This window comes from Zalophus californianus, chromosome 5, assembly GCF_009762305.2.
Source record: "Zalophus californianus isolate mZalCal1 chromosome 5, mZalCal1.pri.v2, whole genome shotgun sequence".
NCBI classification, from domain to species: domain Eukaryota; kingdom Metazoa; phylum Chordata; class Mammalia; order Carnivora; family Otariidae; genus Zalophus; species Zalophus californianus.
Window position 1 is genome coordinate 117,433,626 of NC_045599.1, and position 24,386 is coordinate 117,458,011.

The 24,386-nt window shown below is 35.7% G+C and overlaps 1 non-coding gene across 1 annotated transcript; it reads left to right on the plus strand.

Moving 5' to 3' along the window:
* Positions 1-503: 503 nt before the first annotated feature.
* LOC113930025 lies at positions 504-607 on the plus strand. Its single transcript, XR_003522406.1, has one exon. It is a non-coding gene; the product is annotated as a U6 spliceosomal RNA (small nuclear RNA).
* The last annotated feature ends 23,779 nt before the right edge of the window (positions 608-24,386 follow it).

Sequence of the window (24,386 nt, forward strand, 5' to 3'; positions counted from 1 at the left end):
AAGAAAACGTTGTGGCATTTTTAATAGAATACAGATTTTTCAATCATTGAATTAAAGATTTGTTACCAAAAAAACAGGCTCTTCCAGTTTTCTGCTAGAAAACTGCTTTTAAAATTACTTTATATTGAGTTTAAAGTCATTATTTTAAGATTGAAACTTCTGTCCATTTTAATCAATGTAGGCATTTCAAACTACATGAAAAATCAAATAGTTTTCATTTTAATTTTTCAAAAGTGAATGTTTTATTACCTTAGTTTTTAAGTTGAATATAAAATCTTTTATATTTTAAAATTTGTCTTCAGACTTTTTTTTCATTCTCCAGTAGTTCTCATTTATGAGATCATAAGTCATATATATACATACATATGTATATGTGTATGGTATGTATGTATTCAATATTTTATACTGAATTTAAAATTTTAAAAAGTTAATTTTATATATTACATATGCATATATGTAAGCATAATATACATATGAACCACACACAAAGAAAGAGAGAAATGGTGCTCCCTTTGGCAACACATATACTAAAAGTGGAATGATGCAGAAATTAGCATGGCCTCTGCACAAGGATGACAGGCAAAGTCATGAAGTGTTCCATATTTAAAAAAAAGAAAGAGCGAGAGAAAGAAAGGAAAAAAGAAAAAGAAAAAGGAAGGAAGGAGGGAAGGAAGAAAGGGGACAGAAAGAAAGAAAAAGAAAAGAAAGAAGAAAGCAAGAAAGAAAGAGAAAGAAAGAAAGAAAGAAAAAGAAAGAAAGAAAGAAAGAAAAGAAAGAAAGAAAGAAAGAAAGAAAGAAAGAAAGAAAGAAAGAAAGAAAGAAAGAAAGAAAGAAAGAAAGAAAGAAAGAAAGGGCTCTCACAGGACAATTTCAAGGCTATAGAAGTGGATCACAAAACACAATACCCCATATTTTCAGTCAGTTTCCAAGCCATAATTACTGTTATTTCAAAAACGATTTATTAGAAAGTTATGTATACTATGTACATGATAATTTCACTTTTTGTTTGTTCAGTATTTGGGGGTTTTTAAAGGATTTTATTTGCTCATTTAATTCAACAGCCCGTATCTGGTCTCTAGTACATAAGGCAATCCCCTACCTATCTGACTACTCACAAGCACACTGCAGTGAAGAAAAACAGTGTCTGTTTTTATCACCCCTATTTTACATACACAAATACATTCACACATACTTTGGTTATTTCTTCCTTATTTTTTGCCACTTTGTCTCTTTAGGTCTACTGTAGCTCTGCTTTCTTTAGAGATTTGACCGTCCTCTGATGATTCTGGATCTCACAGCCCCCAGGGCCATGCTCTTTTCTTTCAGAATAGTTCACTGAACTGTAGCTGTGTGGGAATCGATTGGGAGTGCATCTGTAGCTTGGCACTCAGCGGGGAAGTCCTGCCAACCAAGTCATCAATATGTGCTCCCCCACAGCGGGTTCCTCTTATGTCCACTCGAAGGTTCTCTATCGGAAACATCAGTCAGAAGGCACACTCTGGAGTTGGGACTCTGCCTGCCTATATTTGGTCCTTTTCCTCTGATGGTACTGGAGCAAGCCTCACAGAAAATAAAGCTGAGATATAAGCAAGAAGACTAAAAAAGTTAAACCATGCTGTCTCATCACCAGTTGATGTGCCTATAAAAATTTGGAGTAATTACTCTGTTAATGACTTCACTGACAGTAAGCCTCCCAGAAACTCTGGTCAGAGGATCACAGTGGCTGGCTGCGTGAGGCTGGGTGGTTTCAACTTTCAGGCGACTCTTTGAACACAGTATTTTTATTTCAGTTTATATCTCCTGAGTTTCAACACGAATAAACCAAGACTCAAAGTAAATCTCGGCACACTGAGAGTTAGTAACAGTTCCATCTGAAACCAGAAATCACCCACAATGTGCACAGAAGGTGACCCAGGCTCATGGAGAAACATTCAGACCTCCACAAGCCATTTAAAAAAAAAAGAAAAAAAAAAACACTGCATATTGAAAAGAACTGCATATTGAATGGCATTTTTTTAGAAAAAGTGCTAAGTTTTGTCTGGTTTGAGGTTTCCCTGCCATGGTTTTGCACAGATGTGACAAGAACTACGGATTTTACTAAGGGAGTATGTTTGCTCTTCACCAGTGTTGGTCACACCCACCTTGGAATCAAACTTAAGGGAAGAAAAACCCATCATGTCAAAAATCTTGGGGAAAATTTCAGTATATATGTTAATTAAAAAAAAGGAGTCTAATAACTTTTGCAGCAAATAAATTCTCTGCTGAAATCATGTACAAACGTTGAAAAAGACTCAGATAGCCCAGGTTTGTACTTCTTCTTGTGAAATGGCAGGAATTACAAACAGAAATTAAGCCCTAAGTGTCCTCACAATTTGAGTCGCTACTTACTTGAACCCATAAAGAAATGAGAAGATGAAAGGTAAAGTTGTGAGCTTATCACGGGGAATCTACCAATAGCATTATAAAAATTAAATTTGAAGGGTAAAAAAAAGAGAAATTTTTACTCCTTAAATGTATTTCCCTGGGCTTTGTGTTCTGGTGGTTGCTTTATTGACATTGATGTTACTGGTTTTCTAAAGCCCATATCTGAAGCCCAGAAGTGAAACCCAAGAGACTTTCAAAGTCAGTGTTTATCCAAGAGCTTTAAAAGAGCAGATTTTATGAATTTGATTTTATTCTAAGTCTGAATATTTTGAGTTCCTCTAGGCCTAGCAGCTAAGAAATAATTAGTTTAATAGATTTCTGCTATGACCAATCAGTCTAGCTATATGCAATAAGGGCCATTATGAAAATAGGAAATGGATATTTATCTCATTTAAAATCTGAATTTTTTATTTATTTTTTTATTTTTTCCAGAGAGAGAGAGAGAGCACAGTCTGGGAAGGGGCAGAGGGAGAGGTAAAGAGAAGGGGCAGAGAGAGGTAAAGAGCAGGTTCCATGCTCAGTGCGCAGCCACACTCGGGCCTTGCTCTCAAGATCCTGAGATCATGACCTGAGCTGAAATCAAGAGTCCGACGCTTAACCAACTGAGCCACTGATGCACCCCCAAAATTTGAACTATTTTTATAACACAAATGATTGAACCCAACATAAGTCTTGTCAAAGTTCATTTGTTCTTGAAAGTTGAGCTACATGGTTTGGTTTTAAGGATAGCAGCAAGACATTAAATAAAGAATATAGGATCACTAAATTAAAAATGATTGCTAATGTTTAAGCATTCTAGAAAGTCGTGACTAAGGGGAGAATGTAAGTATTTTAGTGGCTATTTAGAGTCAACCTTACAAAGCCTTCTAGCAACTGAGAGAATTCTATAAAACTAAACATTTTGTCTTTGGACATAAACACATTTTGAAAATTTTAAGTATCTTATACGGAGGACAAACACATTGATTTGGATTTGTGAGAGGATTATGTTTGCAGGATGACTTAAACAGCACACTGAAGGATGAAGTAATTCATAAGGAAACACTTTAGAATATAAATACTATATCCAGTTTTAAAACATGCATAATGCACTGTACTTGTGATTCCCTGATAATCATATTCACTTGCAGCCCTGATTCTTTCTTCACCTCGCATTCTCCTAATCACAGTACCATAGAACGAGAGGAACAGAGCCTAACCCCTTCACATTACAGACGAGAAAATAGAGCTAAAATAAAATTTAAAATACAATAGGGCAATCCAGTGGGAAAATTCTCTAAGCGGTTAAGAATAATATGCTTAACATGGAGACCTTGATTTCTGTCATTCTCCTTTGTGATCAAAGTAACTCCGCTGTGCTGGAGATAAATCTGAAAGTACACCCTGAAAGTACAAAGACAAGGAAATAAATAAGGAATTGTAAATCGAAAGGCGATGCAAAGAATATGCAAGTTATATTTTTGGTCACGTTACTTCAGATCGCCGCAAAACTAAAGAGCAACAGGTTTGGTGTTAGTAACCTGAAATTTCAGCCCCGGTTTGTTCTTGTATTTGTTGATTGACTAACTTGTGCTCTCTTGGTCTCTGTTTCCTTATCTCTAAAATGGCGTATTAATACCTTCTCTGCCAGGGTTCCAAGGCCATTGTGAAGAACAAACGAGACAAAGGATTTGAAAGGCTTTGTAAGTTCCAAGGCACAACAAAATGATTGTACTCTTAGTGGTGGTACCACTTGTAAGTTCGCATTGCTTTTGGTCAGACTTGTTGCCAAATGACACCAAATTGAGTTTCTGGAGGACAGCCAGTTGATAAACATTGAAACTAAGGTATGCTTTCAGTATGTCACACCTGTAGCCATCTTTCACTGTTCAGCTGACAATTGGGCCTTGCTTCATATTACTTGGCAAACCTCACTTCTTCAAAACCCTCTCTGGAGCAGTATAAAGCTGCCAGGGCCTCCACGAATCCTCAGCATAAATACCAATCTGCTTTGCTTTCGCATTTGTATGTTATTTGTTCATTGCATCCTAGCCTTGCAACCTTGCGCTGCACTGGTCTGCACTTTGCAAACAAAACAACAACGTAAAAGAGTAAAGGCGACAAGTTCCCTATCAAAAGAGCTACTGTGGAGTAGCTTGCAAAAAGCAGGTAACCAATGCCTGTCAGAATGACAGGGAGGAGAGGCTAATATAACTGGATTCCTGGCTTACAAAGGAGTTAAAAATGAAACAGCGCCAGCTTAAAATCAATATGAAATTCTATAGGCAGCCTTTACAAAGAAATCAAGGCAAGCATAATATGATCTCGGCGCTCACTCTCGGGAAGAAACGATCACTCCATCGTGCAGTTCTAGCTAAATGCAAAAGCCACGTCCTCCTAAAAGCCCCCCTGAAATGGAATTACTGCAATCAGGCACTGTGGTCAGGAGGGCATGGATGAGATTGATGAGGTTATCAAGAGACAAATAAGGAGCGAGCCTATACAAATTGCTGAGCAGAAAAGGAAAACAGGTTCATGTAGCATATCATTAACAGTTTTCTTTCCAGGGATAGAATCAGATTTCTACTTAACCTATCAATGGGCTTCCAAATATGCAAACTCAATTAAACAAGAGATGGAAAGAGCACCCCATCCCACTCAGGATGTCTCCCATCTGCCGGATTTTGTTTTCTAAGTGATAGTCTCAAGCTGCCCTTCTTATCGGACTTTGGTGAGCGACAATGGACTCTCAGGGCTCTACTGGGCAGTCCTGAGCGTAAAAAGCAAGGAAAGAAAATATAGGTTTCACCTACAGCTGCATGCGTATGTGTTTTTTAAAAAAAATACCTCAAGGCAAATCAGAGAAGTTGAGTAGTTAAAGAATTGATATTTTTCTAATCCTTTGTCAGGGGTTCCTTGTTGTAGACCCTTTTTGAATCGTTGAAGCTACTACTTTGGACAAAGGCTTTCTGACATAGACATAACGCCAGGAGAAACCCCAGAGAGTACTCTAGTTTGGAGTTCTCATTTTAAAGCTAGCGAAACTAAGGCCCACTGAAACTCTGTGCTTGATTTCAAAAAGTTAACCCTGGAGTCCCGCCAGGAACCCAACTCCCCCAGTTACCTTGACTCTCAGCTCAAAGCTTTCTTCCTCTCTTGCCTCTTGTTCAGAGTTAACATATTTCTAGGTTCACCAAAGCAACAAATGATGACCACAAAGCCTTCCAGTAATTAACACATCTCTAGGTAATATTTATAGAAATTATTGAACCTTTTTTCCACAGCAAAACTTATGAAGCAACAGCAATTTTTCAAAGGAGTGGAGGTGTAGAAATCTTCCCATATTAAAGTTTAACTCCAGGTAAGAACAATTTTAAATTTGTTTTTGAGGTGCCCCAAATTTTCTTTTATTCCTTGAAAATGTATGCTCTTGTCAAATTTCCAAGTGCTTTATAATATTTCCTTGAGCATGATCTTAGGAACCCAAGGCTGGACTGCTTGTTATGTCCATCTTCATATATGTTTATCAATATAGGCATCAAGAAGACCTAGAGAAGTAGCTTTTGCTGGTACCCAAATTAATAATGTAGCTTATTTCTTTACCGATAGCTACCCAAGTGGGGCGGGGGAGGGGGGGTGTTGAGAATCAAGTACCTTGATCTAGTGCCTTGATAAGCAAGGCAGTACCAATATTCATGGAACCCCCTTATTTCTAGAAAAAAAGTAGCCAATCCAATTTATTGTCTCCGTCCTTACAGCAGAAGAGCAAAGCAACAACTTTCCCTTTCTTCTAAGTCCCTTGTATAGTAGCTGAGGCCTTCTTGGAAAGCAAGGTGAGGAGAATTGTGGTCCAGAGGAGAGAGCACACATAGGCTGGAACCAAATAAGCTCAGAGGAGCTCACAGTGGAAATGAAACCCTGGGGAAGATAATCAGGGGCCTCCAGAATAAAATATTCCCCATATCAGATATTGGGGATTCATTTACAGAGGTTTCCCCACAATTTCTCCCACTTTCTTTCATTTACTCTGCTTTAAAACCTCGATTTCACCCATACCACAAATTTTGGGTATGATATCTCTACTATTTTGGAAGTGACATATAACACATCAGCGGAGTAAAGCCGAAAATCAAATTAGCTTAAATTGAAAAGCAACCAATATGCATTTTTACACATTTTCTAGAACTGAATAACACATGTATTTTGAAGCTTTATTCTTAAGGCTGTTTATATCATAGTTAATAATATTTGTGATATATGACTTGGGAGAGATGAGTGTGTTTTTTTTAATTGCAGCTTCATTTTTTCCTGTAAAGACGATTTTGATAAGTGATCTTCTTTGAAAGTTGGGAACGTAGTGGAAGATTAATCTAGCCCAGTAGAGAAACTAAAGTGGCAAAAATTGATTAAGGCATTAAAATATCTATAGTATGCTTAGAAAATATGAGCTGTCTCTAAATGGTCCCAGTAAATCACAAACCAAACTCGAAGGAAGCAGTTAAGAAGAGCTTCCCGAGTAATAGAAAAGTTTTCAGGGTAAAGTATTTTGAAAGTGTCATTTTATTTTTATACACTGTGCGATTACAGAGAAATATTTATACAGCTACAGCCCAGTCTTTTCTCCCTAGTTTTTCAGGGAAGAAAAAATATCCCTAATGCACAGGTAATATTTAGAACATAGATAATCATCTAGATATTTTGTATAGCTACATATAAACACAAAATGTATGTTATACTACCTGTGGCCAATTATGTGATGTGATGGACTATAAGGAATCCTTCAAAATCCACTGCCACAGAGATTGACTCACAAGCCCCTTATCCCACCTGAAAATCCCCAAACTTTGTGTTTTTCTTCTAGCATCTAGGGGTGCCCAGGTGGCTCAGTGGGTTGAGTGCCTGCCTTCGGCTCAGGTCATGATCCTGGAGTCCATGATCCTGGGGTCCTGGGATCGAGTCCCATGTCAGGCTCCCTGCTCAGTGGGGAGCCTACTTCTCCCTCTCCTTCTGTCCTTCCCCCCCCACTTGTGTGCTCTCTCTCATATAAATAAATAAAATTTTTTAAAAAAGAAATATTTTCTAAATTACTTTATTGAAAAATAACTTCACTTGAGAAAGAATCACAGTTAAAAGACATTGTGAAGATAGGCAAAGCCATTAGCATTTCTTTCTATATTTGCATATTGACCACATTAGTTTGCTTAGATCTAAGGAACTATTGAAATTTGGTTTTGGAGGTGGAAAAGATTTGGAACATTTTTTTTTTTTCCATGAGGCAAAGAGGTCATGTATGACCTCACAGGGAGAAAGCAGAAAAGTAGTGAGCATTTGGGGGATTTCAAAGTAGGTCAGAGCAGCCTAAAAATAGAATTGAAATAGAGTTTTCTCACTTGAACTGGGCTCACAGTGGCTATCTCAAATCTCTTGATTTAATTCTTCCTTGGTTTCATTTGAATCTTCTCACATTTTCCTCATGAAAAAGATTCTAAATATTTTACCTTTCTTCAATCTCCGCATACCCTTCCTCTCTTTCACTCTGAACAGACTAGCCCATTACTTACTTTCCTTTGAAGAGCAAAACCATTGCAGTGATTTCCTCCTCTGTACTCAGGGCTCAGCCCCACTTACAGAGCAACCGTTCTTCCTCTACTATGAGCTGACCCTCCCAGTGCCTTCCAGAGAGACCCTGCCTGTTTTCACCTCGCTCTCCCTCATGGTGGGCTTCTCCCTCTTTGTCCACTACCCTCAATACCATACTTTGGAGAAACATTTTCCTATTACTCAATCCTGAAGTTCTTCTCTATTCCACAGTTTTCTTTTTATCTCATCTTTCCCTGCTAGACTTTTACAATAGCTATATTTACTGCCTCCACCTTCTATCCAAGTTTTCCATTCTGGCTTTGAAAGCTTCTTTTCCCACTTATTAGCCCAAGAATGCTAAATATTATCTTTGATCCATGAGCCAACTGGTTTGAACATTCAATAATTTACCTTTTGTCTATATGAACTCCTTCATAAAGTGAATATGCTAAAATTCCCCCATTGATATTCCTGAGTTTAAACATTGAACTGGCATAGTGAGCTCAGAGGTTTCATCAGGCTGAGATGGAATGAAGTTTTTCTCTAATACTAAAAGTAACCTTCTATTACAGTGCAAAGAATTTAAAGCACTCTGTTCCAACTGTCTTCTGAGAGAAGCTTCTGCACTAACCACATCTCAACAGATCTGGACAGGTCCAAACATGCCCCTGATGCTCTGTTTCTAAGGTTGACATAGAAGACTGGTCATCCATCTCTTGACATCAGCTGCCAAGAAGCCAGAAACACTGTAGTAAAGTGGGCAGACTATACTTTCAGTCAGACTCAGCAGAAAATGCATTAAATTTTTTAAAGTAATGTATTTTTTAATGGATCATAGAAAACCCAGTAAGAAGTCCTGGGAATCAGAATTATTTGTCATGACAGGGAAGACTTGGAGCAATAGTTACCTAAAGAATAATTACAGTAAGAGGACACATAGAGACACAGATTTTTCTGGATACTGAAGTGAATTATTTTCCTGGGTCCATAGCTATGTAACAATCTCTGTATGCTCTACAGATGAAAGAATTATGCCTGGCTGGAATCAGAGATTCACATGCTGTGTGTGTGTGTGTGTGTGTGTGTGTGCGTGTGTGTGTGTGTACATATATACATATGTTTAAAGACTGCCAAGAAAAAAATCCTTTGCCTTCTGGCCGATTCAAATTTTCTTCTGAGTAGTGTTCTTGAGATCCATTTACTCTGCCTCTTGAGGAATAATTTGTTAAAATAGAAATAATGTGTAAACTGATCAGTTAACAAAGAGGAAATTCTTTTTATCTCCAACTACATACGTGAGGGCTCACTGGATTTGGCATCAAGGCTATTTACCAAATTTCCTCCGTCTGACGAGCTCATCTGGTTCACAGTCTAACCTCCCACAAGAGCAGCAGGCCAGCCTTCAGGCACAGTTAACATACTGCTCATTCAAATGTCTTTTTATGTTAGTGAGAAAATGCTTAAGAAGAATTTAGGATATTTATTTCTTCATCCCCAATCATTGTTTCTCTTTCTAAATTGTGGATGAGCAAAAATATTAACAAAATTTCCATTCTATTAATTTTCCTGAAAAACTTTCATCATAATACCAACATTGCAATTGAAATAGCTAGAAATTATCACTACTGGGTCAAAATCTCTCAAATCATCGAATCAGAATGGTCTGTAGTATCCCTATCCTTGAACCTTTCTGTAAACAGCTTAATAACATATTTTTGAATGAATAGGTACAAATATTCCTATCACAACAAATATAAAGATAAATACTCTCCTCTGTACTGGTAATAGCACGGAGGGACATATTTCATGGTCTAATTCCCATAATTCAGAGTTATCCCTAAGAAATTAGTTCACGTGTTGGTTATTTGTGGTTACAAATTAGTTCACGTGTTGGTTATTTGTGGTTACAAATTAGTTCACGTGTTGGTTATTTGTGGTTACAAAGGAACTTCCGGTAGATGTCAATGATGCTAAAATCACACTAACTTTATCTTCTTCATCTTTATCTCTTATCATCACCATCATCACCCTCCTCCTACTTTTGTTTGCTTTTCATGACAGTTTGCTTGTAAAGAATACACTGTTATTTGGTCTATATCTACACTTTTGGTTCCATTTATTTTACCAAACTGATCTGTTACTAATTCAGTTAAAATAGGCAAAGCATATGTGTTTTGAGAAGAGCACACATCATATTTTAGATGTTACAAATTTTAAAATCTGTTGATTGATAAATTACTTTGTGTGAGTATATTTCTTAATTATTTTAATGCTGAAGGATAGAGTCTAAGCTTCTATTAGAATATTCTATAAAAATAGAAGAATATTTTATAAAAATTACCAGTTTCAAACACCCTCAAATGGCCCTCATTTATTATAAAAGAACATACAGTGCTTTCCATTGAATCTGAATTAGTTCCAGTAAGGATATAAGAGGAAGTAGCAAAATTCCCTTATTGGTCATACTTTGAATCAACTACCTTTATAAAAATAATCTAATTATTATACTTAATGTTTTATCCGTTGTTTCCTGATGTTGGTTCTAACTTAAATATATTGACTTTCTAAGAAGTATTTTCTATATTTCACCTTTTAGATAAAGAGATATAACTAAATCACATATAAATTATCTCTACAGTATCTGAAATATGTTCCAAGCCAATTCTAGGAAGTTTAGAGGTGTTTGAAAATGACTAAATACCTGATTTAGTAGCAGACATTTCTATAACAAAGGTAAAGAAAAATACGTTTGTTTTCACATAGAAAACTGTCAGCTGAATACACACATGCTGTCCATTAGTAAATACCAAAAATTACCATAAAGAGTTCTGATTTGCTTGATTAAAATACAATTTCATTATTCCCTTGAGCATTCATATTCTTTTTTTAAAAAAAAGATCTTATTTATTTATCTGAGAGAGAGAGAACATGAATCAGGGGAGGGGCAGAGGGAGAGAGAGAAGCAGACTCCCTGCTGAGCAGAGAGCCCGATGCAGGGCTCAATCACAGGACCCTGGGAACAAGACCTGAGCCGAAGGCAGACGCTTAACCGACTGAGCCACTCAGTCGCCCCTTGAGCACTCCTATTCTAACAACATAAATATTAGCTGACATGGTGTTGTCATTAGTATATTTTACTATTGCCACACACTGTCAGGACAAAACAACTAAGTTTTTGTCAAGGATGATAAAATTGAAGCACTGTCCATTCTGAAAGTAATGCATCTAAGAAGTCCTTGAAGCAAGTTGGACAAGACTGTCAATGGCTCATGGGGATATTTTCCTTTCTCTTTCCAGCATGTTTTGTTTATTTTCAGAGCAGAGGTTTCATTACCAAGGGGGTGGGGGGTGGTCTTGATGCAACCCCATCACAGACAAACAAATCAATGACGTTACACTGTCAATTCCTGGAAAAAAAAGTGATTCTTTTTTCACTCTTTAAAAGACCCTCTGGTCACCTAAGAGAAAATGTTCAACTAGAGGCTTTATGCTTCCTACTAAGTAAGTTCCCTGCTTGGAGGCCAACAGAGGGTGTCACCTCACAGGAAGTGCATCCTTCGTCTTCAGGATGGCTCCAAAAGTGCATTGTCACATGCCACCATATGTAGAGCATATCATATGTCATCAAAACAACTGTTAGCACTGACTGAGGAGGGAAAGACACTTAATTGGGGTGCTGAGGCCTTTTCATCTGTTCGTTTTTCACTTTTGACTAACCAGCATTTTATTATATAAGCGAAATGTTCCATTAGGCACATTTGCTCCCATTCGCCCAACCCCACCTCCCCACACCACACATCCTGGTCCCCCTCCTCACCCTCTGTGCCATGAGCCCTTTGACTATACTTCTGTAAGGAATCATTTGGGTTTGGCCTCTCTCACGGCCAAATGCTCTCACTTCTGGGAATCTCTGCAAACAGCTAATTTTATTAAAAACACATTAGGACAAAATATATGAAAAAATTAAGGAAGTCACTGATGGGTGCTTTTATGATGTTCAGTTGGTAAGTTTGACTTATCAATTCACAAGATGAAAGATGTCTCTGCAACTCCTATTTCCCCCCCTAACTACACCCCCAGAGTGAATCCAAGAGGAGGTCTGGTTTAGAATGCATAGTTCGTTTTTAGCTTAATAGTGAGAAAGACTTCTTTGAGAGATTTTTTTTTTTAATTGTTGATTTATTTTTTGGTTGGTTGTAGGGTTTTTTTTTCAATTTGGGGTTTGTGGGGGTTTTTTGGTTTTTGGTTTTTGGTTTCGCTTCTGTCACTGAGTTGCCTCCATGGTAAACAATCTTAGTACAGAGGTTGAAAAAAAATACAATAAAGCTTTGAGAGTGAAAATTGCCCAAATGCCTCACGAGAGGTTCAGGCTGGTAATGACAAGAAGACACAAACCAATTGTTTATTTTTTCCTGCCTCCAGCAATATTTCTAGCTTACCACATATCTTTTTCATATGGATGTGATTTTTCCCCGATGAAAAATATATGCTAAGAAGAAGAACGTCTGCAATTAACTAAAATAAAAGAGCAAACTACAGCATGTGCTCTATAGCGTAATAAAGGCAAAAGGGCTCTTTGTGAAGAGACGTTGCTCCAGGAAAATTCCCTTCTCTAACTGTGATGCATTTGTTTCTATTCTGCATCGTGAACCTCCTGAAAATAGAAACTTTATGTTTAATTGATTTATTTGTAATGAATCTGGCTGGGGGTAAAGACTCTTTGAAGCTGATTGATTACTGCAACAAGCTTAAGATTTCATACCACAACAAACCTTTTTGTACTAATAAACAGTGGGACAATAAAGCTCTGGGGCATGGTGTTTCCCTTCACATTAAAGTGAGGATTTGCAACTTAAGTATGTGAGGGACATAGTTTATGTGCTCCCAAGAAGCAGACATAATGAACTATTTCTTTTAATGGCAGATTATCCCTGTTTCTATTTCCTGGAGTGAAGACCTCGCAAATTGATGTATCTGTCCTCTGAGGTTTTCAGAGAGGCATTATGGCATTTTAAAATATTAATATGAGAGTACATTTAGCTGAAAGTAGCTAGTCTAGGAGTCTCATGTGGCTGCAATGCGGGTCACCAGAGACCTCCTGTCTCTCAAGGCAAATGATTTACTCTAAGTGTATCATTAAGATACACTTTTTGGGAATTTATGATGGTGCTTTTTCACCAAGTTATACCTTTTCCATAAAAATTTAAGTATTTTATGCTATTTTCCCTCACTCTTATTCTTTAAAAACCTGGTCAGTGTCACGGGCAAATTGTAAGTCCCACCTCCTTCAGTGCCACTGTGGGTTTGGGCTGAACGCTGATTAACTAGGACTGGATGTCACATCTTGTTACAACTTTGCAGAGCAGAAGGCTATCCTAGGAGATTTGAAAAGAACAGTGATTATTCCTCCAATGGGGAAGGAAGGGAGGGGGTGGAGATAAACCCAGATTCAAATCATGAATTGGATAATAAAAACAGAAAAAACTAATAATCCACTATATAGATGCCAAAGAAACTATTCAGGAAACTGCCTGTAACTATTAATTTTTAAAATAATCACTACAGGCTTTTAAAGTTTCCTTTTAAATAACCGATGACTTGGTTTAGTCCCTGTCTTTTCGGATTTTAAGAAATCAGGAGATAGCTAAGCATATCTGATGTAGAAAGAGAAAGCAACTCAACCTCAGGTTCTCCTACATTATTATTCCCAGTGATCATTAGATATTAAGTCCTGGCAACCGGACTTGCTAAGAAAAAGCAACCTTTCTCCACTGCAGTGAGACAGACAGGTTGGGTCTGCAGCCTATAACTCGGTCGCTCATTAAGTAATTTTTTTTAGTTATCTAAAAGATTCAAGTAAATAGGATGCCTTTTATTGTTTGTGCCTGTTGGCGGTCCACAAATACACCTCAATTCCTGCCCTCAATTTGTCTCTGAAGTTACTTTGGCATAAAAACACCCCAGTTTTATCATATTGTTTCCCTACACATTGTGATATTCTAATGGCTGACTGGGACAGAAGCATGTAGCTTTTGTCTTTGTGTGATCACGGAGGTTCATTTTAAAACTTCTGTATCTGAAGATATGATTCAATTTAAAGACACAACCCAAAAGGAGAAATCCTTTAAAATAGTAACGAAGACTCCAACTTACAAGGTCATAATTTTTTTTTTCTGGCAGAGACAAACAGTAAAATTTAATTTACTTAGGCTAGAAATCCATTGTCAATTGGAATAATGCTAATATAACATCACAGCAGTAAATATTAAACTCCTTAAATGTAACTCGGCAGGATTCCCTGTGAGGAAATGATCGTTTTGCTAATGATAACTATCAACAGCAGAGGAACTAGTAAAAGCAGCAAAGGATTACTCTACAAGCAACATTTCTTAAAATAGTCTGCCTGATTCTATTAACGGTATCTCTAAATGTTACTTTCAAAAAAGTATTGCAAACTTCCTGGAGTTAGAGAGATTGTGACTACTGCATATGCATCCTGAAAATGTAGCTTAGCTTACCTGTAAACTGATGCAACATCACAAGTGTAATAAATAAAGAAGAAAATAATCTTAGTAAATGACAAAGGCCTATCTGTTCTATCTGCAAACTTAGTGACCCAGTCAATTTGTTCTGTAGGATATACTGTTCTGTAGGATATACAATTTGTTCTGTAGGATATACTACAAGTATCATCAAGAAAAAAATTGTTTTAATGATTGAGGGGTATAATTATATTAAATGGCAATAAATTTTATTTATACAGAATTTGTTTTTTTCTTATTACATAAGTGTCAGATAAATTAGTATTTTTTTTTAAATGGGTTGTTAAATATAAGCTTACTCTGGATTGAATAGTCAAAGGATTCACATTTAAAATTTTGATTAAGGCTAATATGATCTTAGGAAAACAAAGATTAATATTTTAAAATCTAAGTGAGCAGTTCCCAATCACTAGCATTGTTTGGAAAGAGCTGTCAGTTTCTACTTTGCTAACCAAATTTTATTACTTTCTGTCTAGACCAGATTCACCTAATACTTTATTGATAAAAACATTTTGTATTTATATCTTAATTCTCATCTAGAGACCTTATAAGGCTTTGCAAACATTACCTCATTCAAATGTTCCCAATGTGTCTATAAGGTAGAGAGGTGACAAGCATTATAAATGTTAATGATAATAATACCAATATTTATATAATGTCCTTTTTTTAATGAGTTCAGAGGATTTCTATTGTAGATGTTATCTTGCTTTATTCTTTACAAAACCAAAATGATGTTGCTCGAAAGCAAGAATTATTGTCCCTGAAGTGGATTTGGTTTTCTTGATAAGTTACTTCCTAAAAATAAATGGTAGGAAGTTAGGAGACACACTGAGCTTGTGGAATTGACAATATCAGAATTTGGTTGGGTTTATTTTGATAATATTTGTAAATATCTTTTTGAATATATTTTTAGTCTTTCCACTTCAAATTATGTTTTAATGACACCTCCTTGTCTGACTTGGGCTGCTTTCTTGAGTGCCTGTTATCTCCTAACCCAGCACTTTACATTATAGAAGCTGGAAGACTCAGGAGTGAGTATGTGCTAGACCTCATCTTAGTTATTATCTTAGTGAAATCATTGAGCTTTCCTTGGCCTCCATTTCTTCACATGAAAAATGGGAATATAATATTTGCCTTCGTTCCTAGCAAGGTTGTTTGGAGACCAAACAAGATAATATTTGGGGAAAAAGTTGTGAAGTATAATACATCTTTCAAGTGAAAGTTATGTATATATATGTGATATTATCCAGAACAACAACAAAAAAGCCTTGATTCTACAGGTAATAAACCTGTAATGGATGTCATTTCCATTATTCATGTGATACAGTTGATATTACAAATGGGATTAACTGGTTGAAAATAGATAATAAATAAGTCATTAAAAACGTTTTCTATATTATAATACAAGAGTAACCTATTAAAGGACCTCAACAGAGTTTTGCAAGAAACAACTGATACAGTGCACAAAAAAAAAGTCTGTATTTTGTACTTGCAGTTACTACTTCAGTAGTAACTATATTAACTCACTTGATTCATATTTTTCCCAAAACACTATAACTATTTTCCCCCAATAGAAAATATTTCCATTGGTTTTGTATTTCAAACAAACATTAACTTAAAGTTCATTAATGAAAAGAGCAAAGTTCAAGGAGTTTTTAGAGGATTTGGTTGAGTATTGCTCACTATTCCTCATCATGATAGAAAATTCTTAAAAAGTCATCAGAAAACAAATGATTTTTAAAAATTTGTGGTTATTTTTTATTTACTTAGGCAACTCACTGAGAACCTAATCTAAATCAAATGTAACTACAGAAAAAAGAGATGAAGCAAAAGTAACTTTCATAATTTATTGTGATTAAAATTTTTTAAAAATGTAACTACGTGGCCTGTGTTGAAGTTGGATAAAATGTTCTTTCCCTTATATTCTTCCATGTTTTTGTAAAGGATATATGAAACAGCTTGAAGTCTCTGATTGTGAAACTTTGTTTCAAATCAGAAGTAGATACTGTGGAATAAATACTACAGCATAATTTACTTTCCTGTTTTCCTTACCTGTGTTGTAAATGCAATAAGCCTTAAACTTTTTTTTTTTAATAAACTATATCTGGTCTCTGGGTGAATGAACCATCTAATCTCTTCCCCCTCCTTTTGCAAAAGAAAAAATCTCTTAAAAGGGAGTTTCATTTGTGTCTTTTTCATTTATGTCATTCAGTTATTTATGGCATTACTCTGTAAAATCTAATAAAATGTCCAAATATAAACAGTATATGTTCACATAGAACTAGTAAAATAGTTTAAAAAGATAGAAGTTCAGAACAAATGTAAATTTAATGTTTCCTAATTCACTTTCAAACATTTAGGTACCAATGTTTACTTATTATATAGCATTTTTTATGTTTCAATAAATAGTTGCTTCATCATTATAAAAATTATTAAATTGTCTAATTTCCTTCATTCCTCCATTTCCTCCATTTCCTCCATATCCTAACAGATAAGTCTATTATAATGAGCATATTCTATGAGTATTTTAGAAACAGTAAGGTGGGAGAATCTCAAAACTGAATCAAAATGGTAAAGTGGTATAATTGGAAAAAGGAAAATTTCTGATTTTGACTTTTAGCACAATTTTTTCAATAACATTATTTGTGGAAAATTAATCCATAAAAAGAACTCCGGTATCCTTTTTGATTGTGTACCTATTAAACCAAACTATGCCTACACAGCCCCTACTGGGGGGGTTTAGAAATTGCTTTGTTTACATTTGAAACCTGAATCTATTGCCTGTTCTCTTGACCAAGAATCTACCATGATCCATATCCCTTTACATCCCTTTTACTACCTAAAAGTAAAACAAAACAAAACAAAAAAAGCAATTATAATCATTATTGGTAAATGGGTTCTCATGAATTATACTTGAACTTCTTGGAATTACATTGTTAAACAAGAATGATTTAAGAGAATTTCCAAGCAAATGAGACAAATGGTGAGTTCAACTGAAAAATTTCTTACCAGACTGCCACACCTAATAGCTACTCTGGGTGCAAATCAGAGAAGGCACATTTCAGTTATTTTTCTCATACTGGACAGAAAACTCAGGTAAAAATGGGTTAGTAGTTTCTGTATTTCTGAGCCAGTTGAATTAATGGTACCCAAAAGAGAATCTGGCCATGACAATCTGTCATCTTAGTTCTAAAAAGAATGCCAAAGACAAATGTGCAAGGGGATAAAAATACCTTCTTCATTAATAAGAAAGGGATGGGGTGGGACAAAGCATCCACAGATCAAAGTGGAGTTAACATCTAGAGCTTATTAATAAATCTTATAATTTTGTATAGAGAAATATTTCTTCACAAGGACTCTAGACACTAATTCAAGAATCATTGCATGATAGATAAAGACCCTTGGAAGTATCAAGCGGCCAGAGAATAAATATAGAAGAAAGGGTGACAATACCTAAGTAATGTATTCATCAGATACTCTAAAATGCCATAGGAAAAAGAAATCTTACATTACTAATTCTCAAATATCTACCCTTAGGCAGGTTGACTTGAAAACACCATAACTAGGTCACTTTTTACTATTTATTTTAACAAATGGATAGGATTGCATTAGCATAGGAAAAAGTATAAATATTGATTTGGGAACCTAAAGCACATAATAAAACAGCAACCTTTCTAACCCTTTTAAAGAAATCCAGTCATAAATAAAGTTCATCTCCACTATTTTTTTTTCAGGAAAACAATTGATACATAATTCATCCATAAAATATCTTCATTATTCTCTTTACTGATCACTACCCACATGTCCTGGTCATACTAGCATTACGGCATATGGATTGCATTTGTCTACCCTCCTAAAAGGGTGTGCTGTACCATGTACTGCAACCCTGTTTTATTTATGGCACAATCTATAAGGGCAACTTTTAATAGTTCCACATGAGCTGAGTGCTAAAAGACAGAGATGACAAATGTTAGTATTATTCTAACCATGATAAAAATAAAATCAATAATTGTGCTTTTGAAATCAGGAAAAATAACATTGAACTATTCCAGGTCATGTCTTGCTCATTTATCTCCTATATTTCTATACAAAAAGAAAAAGAAAATTAATAATCAAGCTGAGAATATTAATGTTCTACAACTATAAATAATTACAAAATATTTTAATTAGGTAATCTTTATTTAAGTGAATAAAATACATTGCAATACTATACTTGTAGTTGTAATACTGCAAACATATATGTATATTAAAGTGCCTTCAGCACTTTCTTTGAGGGCCAACTCTGCGCCAAATATTAACCACATTTCAGAAGGCTTAAGATAAATAAGATATGATCACTGCTCTCTAGAAATTTACTGGAGATAATACTTAATCTCGTTGCTGGAGATGACACTTAAACATTTACACTAATACTCTGTGTTAGGTAATCTTGTCCTCCTTGACTCATCTCTTTCTCTTAGAAACCACATGCAATTAATCACCAAATCCTGTTAGCTCTACCTTCATAATGTATTCAGCTGCTTCTTTCTTCTTACTTTTACTACTACCATCTTGGTCCAAGCTCCTATCAAGTTTTACTTGGATTATGAATAGTCTCTATCTTATGTGAGGATCCATCTAACACCCCAGATGCAGGCCACTTAAAATGCAGCCCGGACTAAAATTAACAAGTCAGGAAACGACAGATGTTGGCGAGAATGCAGAGAAAGGGGAACCCTCCTACACTGTTGGTAGGAATGCAAGCTGGTGCAGTCGCTCTGGAAAACAGTATGGAGGTTCCTCAAAAAGTTGAAAATAGAGCTACCCTATGACCCAGCAATTGCACTACTGGGTATTTACCCCAAAGATACAAAGGTAGTGATCCGAAGGGCTACGTGCACCCCAATGTTTATAGCAGCAATGTCCACAGTAACCAAACTATGGAAAGAGCCAAGATGTCCATCAACAGATGCATGGATAAAGAAGATGTGGTATATATATATACAATGGAATATTATGCAGCCATCAAAAAAAATGAAATCTTGCTATTTGTGACAACGTGGATAGAACTAGAGGGTATTATGCTAAGCGAAATAAGTCAATCAGAGAGAGAAATGTATCATATGATCTCAATGATATGAGGAATTCTTAATCTCAGGAAACAAACTGAGGGTTCCTGGAGTGGTGGGGGGTAGGAGGGATGGGGTGGCTGGGTGATGGACACTGGGGAGGGTATGTGCTATGGTGAGCGCTGTGAATTGTGTAAGACTGATGAATCACAGACCTGTACCTCTGAAACAAATAATACATTATATGTTAAAAAAAAAAAAGAAGAAGAAGAAGAAGATAGTAGGAAGGGAAAAATGAAAGGGGGGAAATCAGAGGGGGAGACGAACCATGAGAGACTATGGACTCTGAGAAACAAACTGAGGGTTCTAGAGGGGAGGGGGGTGGGGGGATGGGTTAGCCTGGTGATGTAAGGAGGGCATGTATTGAATGGAGCACTGGATGTTATACGCAAACAATGAATCACAGAACAGTACATCAAAAACTAATGAGGTAATGTATGGTGATTAACATAACATAATAAAATAAAATTAATAAAAAAATGCAGCCTGGACCTGAAGCAGAACCCTTCACTTTGCGGATTCCCACTCAAACTTGGCAGCTTTTGCTTTCACCTGAGAAACACATTGGAGCAATATTCCCAGGATAAAATATGCTGTCTCAAGAACCTGTAGAGTCCTGCCAGGTGTTGCACTTCCTTCTTAGAGGTCAGAGAATGCAAGATGAACATCTTACAATTTAGAGGGAATGTTCTAGTATGTTCCAGGCCATGGGACTCCTAAAAACTTTATTGATATTTTTAGAAGGTGTATCAGCACCCTGGTAGCACAGAGGTTTTACCAAGACCTGCAATATACTTGTTACTTCTTATTCATCTTGTCCCATTAACATAATGTTATCAATATATTGGAACAATGTGATGTTCCGTTGAATGTCCAGAGTCAAGATCCCTGGACTTTATTATGACAGAGGGCAAGAAAGATAACATACCCAAAAGGTAAGACCTTATGTATATGCACTTGTCTGCCCCAAATGGTTGCAAACTATTTCTCATTTCTGATCAAACTATTTCCTTCCTGATGAGAATGGAAAAGAACCAGATATCATGGGCTTGAGGTTGTATTAATATATTTAAGTAAATTTGCAACATCAACCACAGCATTTCCAACTAGAACTGGCTCAGTTTGCGGGGCCACTGGTTTTGTAAGAGCCAGCCTGGTACGTTAAAGGAATAAATGATTAAAAAAAAAAACCCACTTCTGCATCTTTATGTACTAATCTCTACCATGCTCTCTGGAATGTAATAATAATTTTCATTAACTATATTAATTTGAGGAGAAGTAGTTCTAGAGGCTTCCACCTGGCCTTCTCCACAATAATAGCTCTTACTCCACAGGCCAGAGAACTAATAGTAGGGCCCTGCCAAATCAGTACAATGAAATGATGTGTGTATGTCCATGAGCCACTAACCCCAGTGTGCTAAAGGCGTTGGCCAAGATTTCACTTAATACCTTGCACCAAATGCTTCCACTCTAATAGGATGATGCTTTGGGTCCCTAGATATCACCATCAACTCAGACCTCATACCCAAAGTCCTAGAAATATTATGTATTCTTCTTTTCTCAGTGAACAGTTACCCCAATAAATTGGAAAATGACTGGGGAAATTGATACCATACATAGTTGCCATGATATTGCAGGGTACTTTCTCTTGGGAATCATCTTTTCTTCAGTCAAAGTATTTTTGTTCTAAAAATTATTTCCATTTCAGAAACTGGAAAAAGGATTGTGACTTTTTACCATAGTCATTGCCTTTAGCCTCCTAATCAACAACTCTACTTTTGATTGTGTAGATTGAGTACTGTCCTGTTGGTTACCCATTTATCTTGTTGCTAGTGATGTTGTGTGTAGCTGAGCCCCCCTGCTGACTCTAGTCACTAATTATAATAATTGTGCTTACCTTGATTCTGATGGCTAAGTGTTCCCACATGGTCCCTATAATTTTGGGATCCTATCATCTCCCTTGCTGTAAAAGAATCCAGTTCTGTAATGGCATTTTCTACTGTCAGCTGTGGTCTTTGGCGAAAAAGCATCACTGAGCTTCTCAAGGATACTAGTGATTTTCCCAACAGTGCATTCCTTGATCTGAGCAATTCTGCTTCTAGGAAGTTAACCAAAGATAATTTTACACAAAAACTATATGTATAAGAATATTCATGGTAATATTGCTCATAAAAGGACAATTTTGAAACAGCCTAGATGGGCTGGGAAAAGAATCTTTTAGCTCAAGAATATATTGATATAAATCCCCAAAATTTAAAGCAAAGAAAAAAAATAGAACAGAATACTGAAAAGACTGTGGGACAACTAAAAAAGGTGTAATGTACCCATAATGGGATTACCAGAAGGAGAAGAAAGAAAGAAATTAACAAGAAACATTTGAAGTAATAATGACTGAGAATTTCACCAATATATTATGTCAGACACCAAACCACAGATACAGGAAGCTCAGAAAATACCAATCAGGATAAATGCCAAAAAAACTACACCATGGCATATCATTTTCTTTCTTTTCTTTTCTTTACTTTCCCCTGCCCTTTGGTGCAAAAGGTGATTTCATTAAAGCACAGAGACAGGACTCGTGGGAAGAAAGAGCTGCTGGCATATCATTTTCAAGTTACAGAAAATGAAAGATAAAGAAAATATTCTGAAAGAAGCCAGAGCATAAATAAATAAATAAATAAATAAATAAATAAATAACATCTAACTTCTCAAAGACCAGATGGGAGTGGAATAAAGTATTTAAAGTGTTAAGGAAAAGAAAACACCAACCTAGGATTCTGCACCCTGAAAATTAACATTCAAAAGTGAAGAAGAAATACTTTCTCAGACAAACAAAAATTGAAGGAATTTCTTTAGTAGAACTTCCTTAAAAGAAATGTTAAAAAAAATTCTTTAGAGAGAAGAAAAATAATATAGGTCAGAAACTTAGAGGCAGCTCTTTCTGCCCATGGGTCCTGTCCCATGTATTTTAATAAAAACATCTTTTTGCACCAAAAAAGAAAACAAGAAGAAAAAAAAAAGAAACTTAGATCTACATAAAGAAAGGATGGGCATAGAGGAAGAAGTAAAAAAGGTAAAACAAAAATTTCTATTTTCCTTATTCTTAATTGATCAAATAGGTAACAGTTTGTTTAAAACAATAGCAAAAATATATTCAATTATGTATGCTTATGAATATATTATATATATGCTTATGTATTTTTTAAGATTTATTTATTTTAGAGAGAGAGAGCACTTGAGTGGGGGGAGAGGCAGAGGGAGGAGGAGAGGGAGAGAATCTCAAGCAGACTCCCCATTGAGCTCGAAACCCAAGGCAGGCTCAATCTCATGACCCTGAGATCATGACCTGAGCCAAAATCAAGAATCAATTGCTTAACCAACTGAGCCACCCAGGTCCCCCATGTATGTTTATATATAAGTTAAATGAATAACAGCAATGATAGAAGGCACAGAAAGAAGAAATTGGAATTATTTTGTTGTTATAAATTATAAGGTACTCACTCTACCCATAAACTAGTAGAGTGTACTTGAAACTAGACTTAAACTAGATATAAATATATATATATGTATACACACACACACACACACACACACACACAAACTTTAGGACAACCACAGACAAAAGTAAAAAAAGAAGTATAATTAATATGCTAAGAAAAGAGGGAATATGGAATCATGTAAAATACTCAATTAAAACCACAAATAGCAGAAAAAGAGTGAAAGACAAAAATAGGATTAAAAAACAAGAGCAACAAATAGAAAACAGTAATGAATATGGTAGATATTAATTCACCATATCACTTAATACTTTGAATGTGAATGGTCTAAATTCACCAATTAAGAGACAGAAATGGTAAGAGAGAATCAAAAAACATGACCCAACTATATATTGTCTACACAAAGCTCACTTTACATATAAAGACACAGACAAATTAAAAGTCCAGTTGACCCTTAAACAACATGGTTTTATATATATATATACAGCATAGTACTGTAAATATATTTTCTCTTATGATTTATTAATAACATTTTATTCTGTAGCTTACTTTATTATAGTAATGCAGTATATAATAGATATACCATACAAAATATGTGTTCATCAACAGTTTATGTTATTAGTAAGGCTTCTGGTCAACAGCAGGCCATTAGCAGGTAAGTTTGAGGCCTGTGAAAATTTACATGCATATAATTCATTCAATTAGACCAGCACTGCTCTAAAATCAAAGCAGACAAAAACATTTCAAAAAAAGAAAACTCCAGGGGCATCTGGGTAGATCAATTGGTTAAGCATCTGACTCTTGATTTCAGCTCAGGTCATGATCTCAGGGTAGTGAGATCAAGCCCCGAATTGGGCTCTGTGCTGGGTGTGGAACCTGCTTAAGATTTTTTCTCTCCCTCACCCTTCTCCCCCGACCCAACTCCTCTTTCTCTCTCTCTTTCTCTCTCTCTCCAAAAAATTAAATTAAATTAATTTTTTAAACAAAAAAAGAAAACTCCAGACCAATATCTCTCATGAGTATAGATGCAACAATCCTCAATGATATATTAGCAAATTGATTCCAAAAAAGGATAAAAAAATTCTACACCATGACCAAATGTGACTTGGCCCACCTATGCAAGACTGGTTCAACATTTGAAATCAATTAATGTAATCCATCACATCAACAGACTTAAAAAGAAAAATCACATGATCATATCAAAAGATGCAGAAAAATCATTTGACAAAATCCAAAATCCATTCATGATAAAAATT